Genomic DNA, 9,795 nt, shown 5'->3' on the forward strand with positions numbered 1-9,795 from the left:
TATTGAACAGTTAGTTTGTATTAATGTAGCCAATATAAATTATCGTGTTATGGCCAATTTTATCTTTATTGAATTACTAGAAAACTTCATTAAACACTCATTAAGTGAAATATGGTCAGAAGTAGCTGAAATGCGTTTAGTTGTTTTCCTGTTCCTTCTGGTGAACAGCGGGTTGCAGGACCCTGGTACTCTCAGATGCTGCTGTAATGTTTGTTTCCGCATCTCCGTGCTGCCAGCTTTGACTTTAAAGGTGATAGATTTCATTCAGAGAACAAATTATGGCATCATAAAGGAATTTTGACACATAGCTGATGAATCCTGTTTTTCTTAGGCTGGACAAAATGATTTATATAGTCAAAGGACATCACTAAACAGAAGGATCTAAAAGTTGCTGGAATTGATAAATAATTTGTGTGTTACATTTTTGCAGCTGTTTCAACACACACACACACACACACAAATGAAGAAATAAATTCTTGAAACTCCAGAATCAAAATCTAAGTTCTCAGCTGATGCTGCTCTGCAGTAGTGGTCGGGGAGGAGCTCAAAGGACAGTTGATCTCAAGACCTGCCATATCTCATTAACAGCACATTCTAGGGAGCCCTGCTGAATTCTGTGGCACATGAAAGCTGTGTGACTATGATCATGTTGCTCAATTATTTCTGAGCTTCAATTTGTTGATGTGTAAACAGAAGCAACAATCATTTCCAGAGGCAGTATTTGAAATATTGATGACTCGTACAGCACAGACGTGGCCCCTCGTGAAGATCACCAACCAGAGCTCTTACAGGTAGTCAGAGTCTCCACGTGGACCAAGTATTCTGTCTTATTTGCAGGATTGTTGGGAGCTTGAAAAATGCCCAGGGGGAAAGCACTGCTAAAAGGGCTGGGGCTGGGGAGGGGATAACAGTTTCCATTTGTAATGGAAACAATTTTGTACAACCTATAGGTCTACTCCAGTAAGCACAGCAGCCCATCAGCCCTTCTGCATAATATGTCCAGGGGGATCCAATAAGCAAATGCATTTAAAGCATTTTATATTTTGTTTGTATTATGGTAAGAATTTGATAGATATTCATAGTAGCATTGGAAAATTTAATCAATTTCTCTATCATCACTCACATTAAATAGACTACCAAGATATAAATGCTTTCAGATAAAAGTAGAAGAAGTTAATATATGAGGCAATAGCAGAAAGAGATCTTTTGAATAAAGTATTTTGTCTTTTCCTACAACAAACTTTTGAGGAATTTCAGTCCATCCACAAGCAGTGAGTTTAGGTAGGGCTACCAACCACACCGCCCAGCTGTGTGTGCCAAAGACTGGACACAGGATAACTCCTAGTCAATGCACACTTGAGGGAATTTTACCCTGGGTGAAGCTCTGCAGAATATTGTTTAAATACTTACTCTCACAATGATGTCACTTTCCCTCTATTAATAAATACTGTTGAACAGTTCCAATAGAAGTCATCATAGGTTTCAGTGTCTTATTTATGAAGCGAGTCTAAAGTTTAAGTTAAAAAGTAAGAGTCACAACTAGATGTGATAATTCTAGAGGAGAGAGAAAGTAAAGGAAGAGTGGATTTCCATTACTAAACACAAGGATGTCTATGGCTGTATTATTCAAAGCAGTATGGTATTCATAAGGTGATGAAGGTATATATACAGATAGAGCCTACGAACTGAACTCAATCTTTGTCAGGGATTTAAAATCTGCTAGAAATACCTTTACATATCAATAGAGAAAAGACAGACTGTGCCATTTTTTTCATATATAATGTTTGCATAAGTGTTCGCCATATAGAAAAATGATATAACTAACTTTTACTACACTCCAACATCAACTCTATGCATTAAACACTCACTCATATATACATACACATTGGGGAAATGGTTGAACAACTGTAAGATACCAGACAAGCCATGAGCTTCTTAGTGCATAGAGTAGGTCAGCCGGAGGTAACAGGCCTGGACCACCTGGTGTGTGTACTGAGAAGCCACTTGATCCCAGGCAGGATCCGAATGTGCTGGGCCTATCCTCATAGCTGCCCTGGGGACCAATGATACAGCCACCACAATCAGTAAATTCTCATCCTTCTGGAATGTTCTTCCAGCGCTCTCTATTGAGAATGTCTAACACTTTGTTCAATGTAAAGGCAAAATGCTGGAAAGAATTACGTTTTGTATTTGGCAGGTAAATTTGGAGCAAGGACAGAAATTTATAATGGAAGTAGAATTAATTTAACTGTGGGTCTGTCTGTTGGGCTCAATGAGTTCTGTTCTAGGGTGTCCTCAATTCCATCGTTGAGGTTTGCCTAGTTCTTAGATGATCAAGATGACCTTGACTGGGATGAGTCAGCTGTCTATCTGGACTCTCATTTTCCAGCTTACTCATTCATATATCATATGTTGCTATAGAACAAGAAAGAAAGCAGGTACATACGCAGTTCTTGTGTTTAGGTTTGGAGCGGGCACACCACTGCTTGTAATGTATTCTGTTAACCAGCACGAAGCACAAGACAGGCCAAAGTCAAGGGATAGGAAAATTGATTCTGCCTTTTATGACAGGAACTATCAAGTGGTCAAAAGCATGGCTCCAGGCAGGAGTGAGTAACTTGGGCCATTTATGTGATCAATGTATCATACCATTATTGCTCATTGCACATCTACATATTCCAAGAGCTGGTTTCAGAATTCATTGTTGCCTTGTGTCTTCCTTGTATTGCTTTCTTCTTCCTGTGCAGGGCTACCATGACTAACAGATGATCACTTCTCTTGGGGGAAAAGAAAAATAAGAGTTTTCAAGAAGACGGGTAAATTCTCCCTTCTTCAGAGTTTCAGTGTTTGTTTAAGTTAGATGCCTAGAGACCATTTAAAGCTACCTCAATCCAAAGTCATGATTTAATGTGTCCTGACATACCCAGATGATGAACATGGGCTACTCATGCAATGCCCATGAAGCTGGTTGTGGATGTAACTTCTCAGGAATAATAATTTTATCTTCATTTCCTGTTTGCTTCCCTTAGTTTGCTCAACATTATGACCACCTTATTTATATTAGCCTCGGGGAATATTGTTTAATTCAGATTTTCCTTTATCCTGAGGGTGAAGTCTTTGAGATCTCAGTAAAAGTATTTCCTATAGGTTTTGTATATGGTATTCTGCACAATTTCAGGGGCCACAATTTGCACTGCAATGCAGCAGAATGCCTGCCCAACTCCTGCCCCTATATTTGGGGATTTATAGTACAACTTGACCACCTGTTCAAATATGCTTCGCAGCCCTAGTCTCCTTTGAATGTGGGAAGTGTGGCTGTATGAGTGTCTTCATTGAACAGTTATTATGCTGAAAATCTATCATAACACAAGAACCTTATTTGCAAATGCCCTCAAAGTGTCATTGATGCTGAAATAATATGTTACATACCTGAGTCCAAACATTTCCCTAATATTTGACCTGAAAGTTTTTGCAGTCATTTTAGCTCTTCAAATCCTTTGTGGTAATTAACAAATATTTCATCTGGTCTACTTAATTGTATTTAGTGAGAGACTCAATTTATATAATTGGGGCCCTTTGGTCTATTCTTCTAAAAATCACTCTTGACAGCTCCGTGAAGGTGCAAGAGAGTCAAGGGTGTAAGTAGGAAGGCAAGCAGAGCTTTTCACAATAAATCAAGAAGAACCTGGACTGAGGCAGCAGGGACACAGGTGGCGATAACTTATTCCTTATCGAGAGATGAGTTCAGAAAAATGCTCCTGTGAATTCTGCATATCCTAGCGAGTGTCAGAATGATGATTTTTGTACCTTCAAGGTTGTGGACCTGGGCTGTAACTTGATCTATACCACCAGATGAAAGATAAATTCTTCGTGGTGTACTCAGGCATATCTGAATACAAATGGCTTTCCATATCAAGTGTGATTAACGTTGTATCTACATGCTTTAGAGTGTTATTTACAGGGAGAAAAGTGATGGATGAAATCACGCATTTTGATCCATCACGTTAAATCATCGGAGTTGTAATGTCATCTGTCTAATTTGACTGACAAAGATATAAAGTTATAAGTAAATAAGCACAATGAATTTGGTTTTCTTTTTGTGTTTTTTTCCTGTGAAAATGATGCATTGACATAGTAAGTTCTCATTTTTATTTAAATATTGATTGGAGCTCATCATTACTATTTACACTTTTATAAATATGCTGTTGCAATATCTTCAGACAGAGAACTCTGATTCCTGCTTCTTCCACTTCAAGTACTGGCAGTTTTCAAGAAATACCCTTGCTTACCCAGTCTGTCAATGTTAATTATAGAAATGTAAATGAATTTGATTGATATATAACAATTAACACATCATGCAAATAGTTTCATTATTAGGGGCCATAGATAGGTTTTCACATTTGAAATTCATGCATAACAAATTTTGTATTTTGCCTTTCACCACTTATTATATCAAACCCTTGAGTTATTATACCGTAGCAATGTTTCAAAGGTGCTACATCATATTTTAATTACCAAATTAAATAATGAAAAAAACATTCCACAGAGTTAATGTACCAACTCTACAATTGTTCCTCATTTGGATAATGAGAAATGTAATTTCTGAATGACCTGAATGAGTTCACAGCTAGTTTACCAGGAACAGAGGTAGAACCGTCTCCTAGTTTACCAGTGAGGTAGTTCTCTTACTGGATCAAGCCACAGGAAATTGATGCAAGTGTAGGTTTGGAAGCATATGGAAAATACATTTTAAAGTATCTCAATGACCTTAGATTGGAAGCTAAAATAAGCTTGATTAGTAAATTTCTAAAGATTTATCTCATCAGTTGATAAATATTCTTCTATTTTTCTTTTTAAACATGTAAATATATTCTAAAATCCTGAAGTTCACTTGAGAATGATTCACCATTCTGAGCTGCACAGGACAGTCATTTTAAATACATTATTCCTCATCATGTGGGGAATTCAGACGTCATCTCCAAGGGCTGAGGGATAACGTGATAGAGAACACTTGACCTCGCATGTGACCTGCACAAGCTTCCACAGAAAGCTTTTCTGGGCCACAGAGCAGATGGCCAGTCTGACCTGGTGACCCTCTCCATCTGTTTGAACAAATTAGATCCCCATCCGAGAGCAATTAGAGGCCATATTAATACCCTGGCAGGGGCTGTTAACCACTGGGTGGGTGGTCTGCTGACTGGGTATGAACAATGTCTGTGTCAGTTAGGCACATAAAATGGACATTCCCAAATAAACTAGAGGCACTCACGAGATTATAATTCTAAAAGGTGTTAAAAAGGGCTTTGTTTGGTTTTCACTTAAAAATGAACCCAGGCTGTATGGAGAATTCTCTAATAGAAACTGAAGAAAAAGCACCTCATTTCTCTCTTACTTTTCTCATTCTATCTTTTCTCATTTCTCTACTTTTCTCTATTCTATCTTTAACTGTCTCATGTGTTTTCATTGAAAATTTTAGATTTCCCTCCAGAAACTAATTGTGCTGAAAGGGTTCATACATGATAGAGACAATGCTAAAGACAACTAAGTCTAAAATCCTTTGATAGAATATTACATGGGCCACAAAATCATTTTCATTTATTTCAAAGAGTATGTTCATTCATAAGACCTGGGACTAATATTGGTATCTCCATTATTCATAGGAATTTGGGGAAATTAAATTTTCTACCTTACCTACATATGGAATTTTGCTATTTTGTATTTTCAAAGCAATTTTACCTCATGAGGCCTCACTAAATCTTCACGAACATTATTTCTTTCATTTCTTTAAGAACAAATGGTGTTGATACAATGGGACCCAGGAAGGTACCATGAGGTCATTGTATAATAATGTTTACTGCTTTGGTTTATTAAGATTTTTCACTCTACCACACATTATTACTGCTTTCATGAGAGTAATATTGTGCATGTACAAGAGTAAACTACAGTCTGGGCTCCTTGTTGACAAAATGGCTAATTCAATGAGTCCTTTCCAAACACACTTTTCATGATCTAAAACATCCAAACAGGACACTGTCACAGAAACATCTGCACATTTCTCTTCATTTATGCCTATGTGGGGTTATCTCACTAATCCCACATTAGCAATGTCACAGTATTTTGGCCATGGTAAGAAGATGACTCCTGATCAGCCCAGCCCAAATATAACAGAGGACAGACTTATGACAAGATCGTTTTCAAAACTCACTCTTGTCTCCTGTATATTTTGTCATGTGTAGCATTAAAGTTAAATTTATCTGTACAACTGAAATATTTAGTTATAGGAATCAAGACTATATCATGTAGGAAAACAAATTGATCAATAACCGACATTCTTGAAATAGAGCCATATAAATACAGTCAACTAATCTTGGGCAAAAGAGCAAAGGCATTATATTGACTCAAAACTAGTCTTCTTAATCAAAGGTGCTGGAGCAACTGCACATTCTCATGCAAAAATAAATAAACAGATAAATCTAGACACAGATCTTATGCTCTTCACAAAAATTAGTTCAAATTGGGTCATAGAACTAAATGTAAAATGCAAACCCATAAAATTCTTAAAAAGTAATGTAGGAGAAAATATAGATGACCCTGGATACGGTGATGCTTTATTTAGATACAATATGATGCATTGAAGCCAAAAGTTGATAAACTGGACTTTGTTGAAATTAAGAACTTCTGCTCTGTGCAAGGCACTACCGAGAAAATCAGGAGACAAGCCACAGATTGGGGTAAAGTTTTCTCAGAAAAATCTGAGAAAGAACTTTCATTCTTAATATACAAAGAACCCCGCAAACTCAAGAGAAATAAGCAGCCTGATTGAAACTGGACCAAGACCTAAACATAAACCTTAAAAAAGATATACAGATGCCAACTAAAAATATGAAAATATTCTGAATATCCTGTATTATTAGAGAACTGTAAGTTAAAAGAGTGATGCAATATCACTACATAGCTGTTAGAATGGCCAGAATGCGACACATTCTTGACAAATGTTGGCAAAGACATTGAGTAGAGGGAACACTCATTCATGGTTCATAGGAAGGAGAAGTGATGTAGCCAACCTGTAAGACAGCTTGGCACTTTCTTACAAAACTGAACAAACTCTTATCATACAATCCAGCAATTTTGCTCTCTGATGTTTTTCCAAATAACTTGAAAGCATAGCTATAGAAAAGCTTGCATAGGATTTAAAAAATAATTCTTTATTCATAACTGGCAAAACCTGAAAACACCTAAGATGTCCTGAGTAAATGAATGGATGATTAGAGTGTGCTACATCTGCACAGTGGGATAAGATTCTGTTCTAAAAAGAAAGGGCCTACCAAGCCAAGTGAGGATGTGGAGAAAACTTAAATGAATATCACCAACTGAAAGATGTCAATTTGAAAAAACCTACATACTATACTATTCCAAGCATAAAACATTTGGAAAAAGCAAAACTACAGAAGAAAAAAAAAGCAATCACTATTTGCCTGGGAGTTAGAAGAGAGGAAGAGAAAAACAGGTGGATATGGATAGCAGAACTGTTGAGGGGCGTGAAGCCACTCTGTGTGGCCATACAATGGTGTATCCATGTTCTTGTGCATCTGTTGGAATCCACAGAACGGGCACTGCTGAGACGCATCCTCGTGTAAGCCATAGACCCTGGGTGACAATGGCAGTTCACCAGCTGTAACAAATATACCACATGGGGAATGAGAGGATATAATGTAAATCTCTGTACCTTCTGCTCAATTGTACTGTGAACCTAAAATCACTCTAAAAATGATGTCTGTGAAGAAACTGATGTTGATGCCCATACCCTCCACCACAACAAACAAAATAACAGCCACAAACAACAGAATGTTTTCTGTAGGGTGTGTGTGCGTGTGTGTGTGTGTGTGTGTGTGTGTTTTGCAGGACCAAAGATTGAACTCAGGTCTCAGACATGCTACACAAGCATTCTACCACAGAGAAACCCTCTCAGCAGTTTCTGTTTTTAAATTTCATTTTGCAACAAGGTCTCACTAAACTATCCAGGTTGGCCTCCAACTTGTGATTCTCCCACTTCAGCCTCCCAGGGAGCTGTGGTTACTCTTTATCAAAACAGGGAATGACCTTTCTGAGTTCCCATCAAAACTGAGTGCTGAGTTGTCCAAGTGCTTATTCTGAATGCACTGAGATTATCATATGCTTTTCTTTCATTGTTTCTTCAACATACTGAATTATATTGATTTTCTGCTTTAAACCAATGTGAATTATTGCAATAAACTCTATTTGGTCATGAAAAAAAATAACTTCACATATTCAATTTGGTGATATGTGACAACTACACTACCTTCTATATCTTATTTTAGGCTGTATTAAAAAACGAGACTATACATGTATATAAGACATTCAAAAACATACAGGATGAAAAAAAAAAAAAGCAGGATCCCTTCTCAAGCTGAACCAACCTCCAGGCCGTACATGTTTTACAATAATATGTGTATGCTATTTTAATTATTACCTTTCAATGTTTTCTGTCATGATGGAGAATATGTTTCCCATATATATGACCCCACTCTGAAAATTCAAAGAGCATACTTACACCTATAGTTCTACCATACTGCACACATGACATCCCAGGAACCTGCAATAAACAAAATGAGCACAGTAGTTCGACCCAATATCTTAACTCCCAAACTTGGGCTCTTACTTTCCATCACCAGGTTGGAAATGTTTATTCTGTCTTATAATTTTAGTTAAGTCTTTTATAGTTTATTATATATTCATTCTAAAAGTTGAAAAGCAATACAGTGTAATATTTAGAAAGTACTAGTGATCCTCCCTCTCCTTTTTTTCAGCTGTAGGGAATTGCAAATCTTACAGGGAACTTTTGGCCATCTTCTGCACAGAACACAATTCCCACTTTACCACCACATACCCAATCTTAAGAAGAAACAGGGGCATCTCAAATGGAAACAACAATTCCAATACCACTGACATGCTAACTTTGTCTGATAATAGCATATGATGGCAACGTGTGAAGAAAACGAAACTTTATTCTTTATTCATGATCTGGAATTTGCATAGTTGGAGTTACTTAAGAGAGAAGTGTTTGGGTCATTTCCTATGTCTTAGTGTTGTCTCTGCTTCACAGACAACCACAGTAGACATACATACCTACTCAAGGATAGCTTTAAATGGATGTTCATTGCAGCATTGTCTCTAAACGCATTTAAAAACACCCTAAACATTTGTTAAGTGTGGGTATATAGAATGCAAAATATTTGTACAGGGAAACAATATATGTCAGATAAAAGGAGCACACTAGTACTTTTGTTCTCTTAATATGCACATTTAGAGGATTGCAAAACTCTTGTTGAATTAACAAAATCAAAATCCATGAATGATAGTTTATGAATTTAAACATCCCTAGGCTAAAATAAGTGGAAATAATATTTACTGTGGCCTCACTGTGTTCTAGGTGTTTTTCATGGGGCTCTGTTTGGACTTAGTGTTTATAAACGGCTTGCAGTGTGTATGGTGGCAGTATGAATTCCCACTTTGGAAATGAGGACACATACTCAGAGTTTAAGAAACAATTTTAATTTTTTATGGTGGGTCAATAAATCAATCCTCTTACACCCTCCTCTAATATTCCTCAAACAACCCCGGGATCATCATGAATGTACGTGAGTGTGTGAGTGTCAGGGGTGTGTCCATGATTGCTCAGGTATGTGGGTTAAATACAGAAATTTAGTGAGCACTTCTATGTGAGAAAGAAGAAATAGAATGGGGGACAGTCAACTATAGTGACTGTAATGTTAG

Source organism: Marmota monax, unplaced genomic scaffold (assembly GCF_021218885.2).
Source record: "Marmota monax isolate L192 unplaced genomic scaffold, Marmota_monax_Labrador192_F-V1.1 WCK01_AAM20220418_F8-fsc00009, whole genome shotgun sequence".
Taxonomy (NCBI): domain Eukaryota; kingdom Metazoa; phylum Chordata; class Mammalia; order Rodentia; family Sciuridae; genus Marmota; species Marmota monax.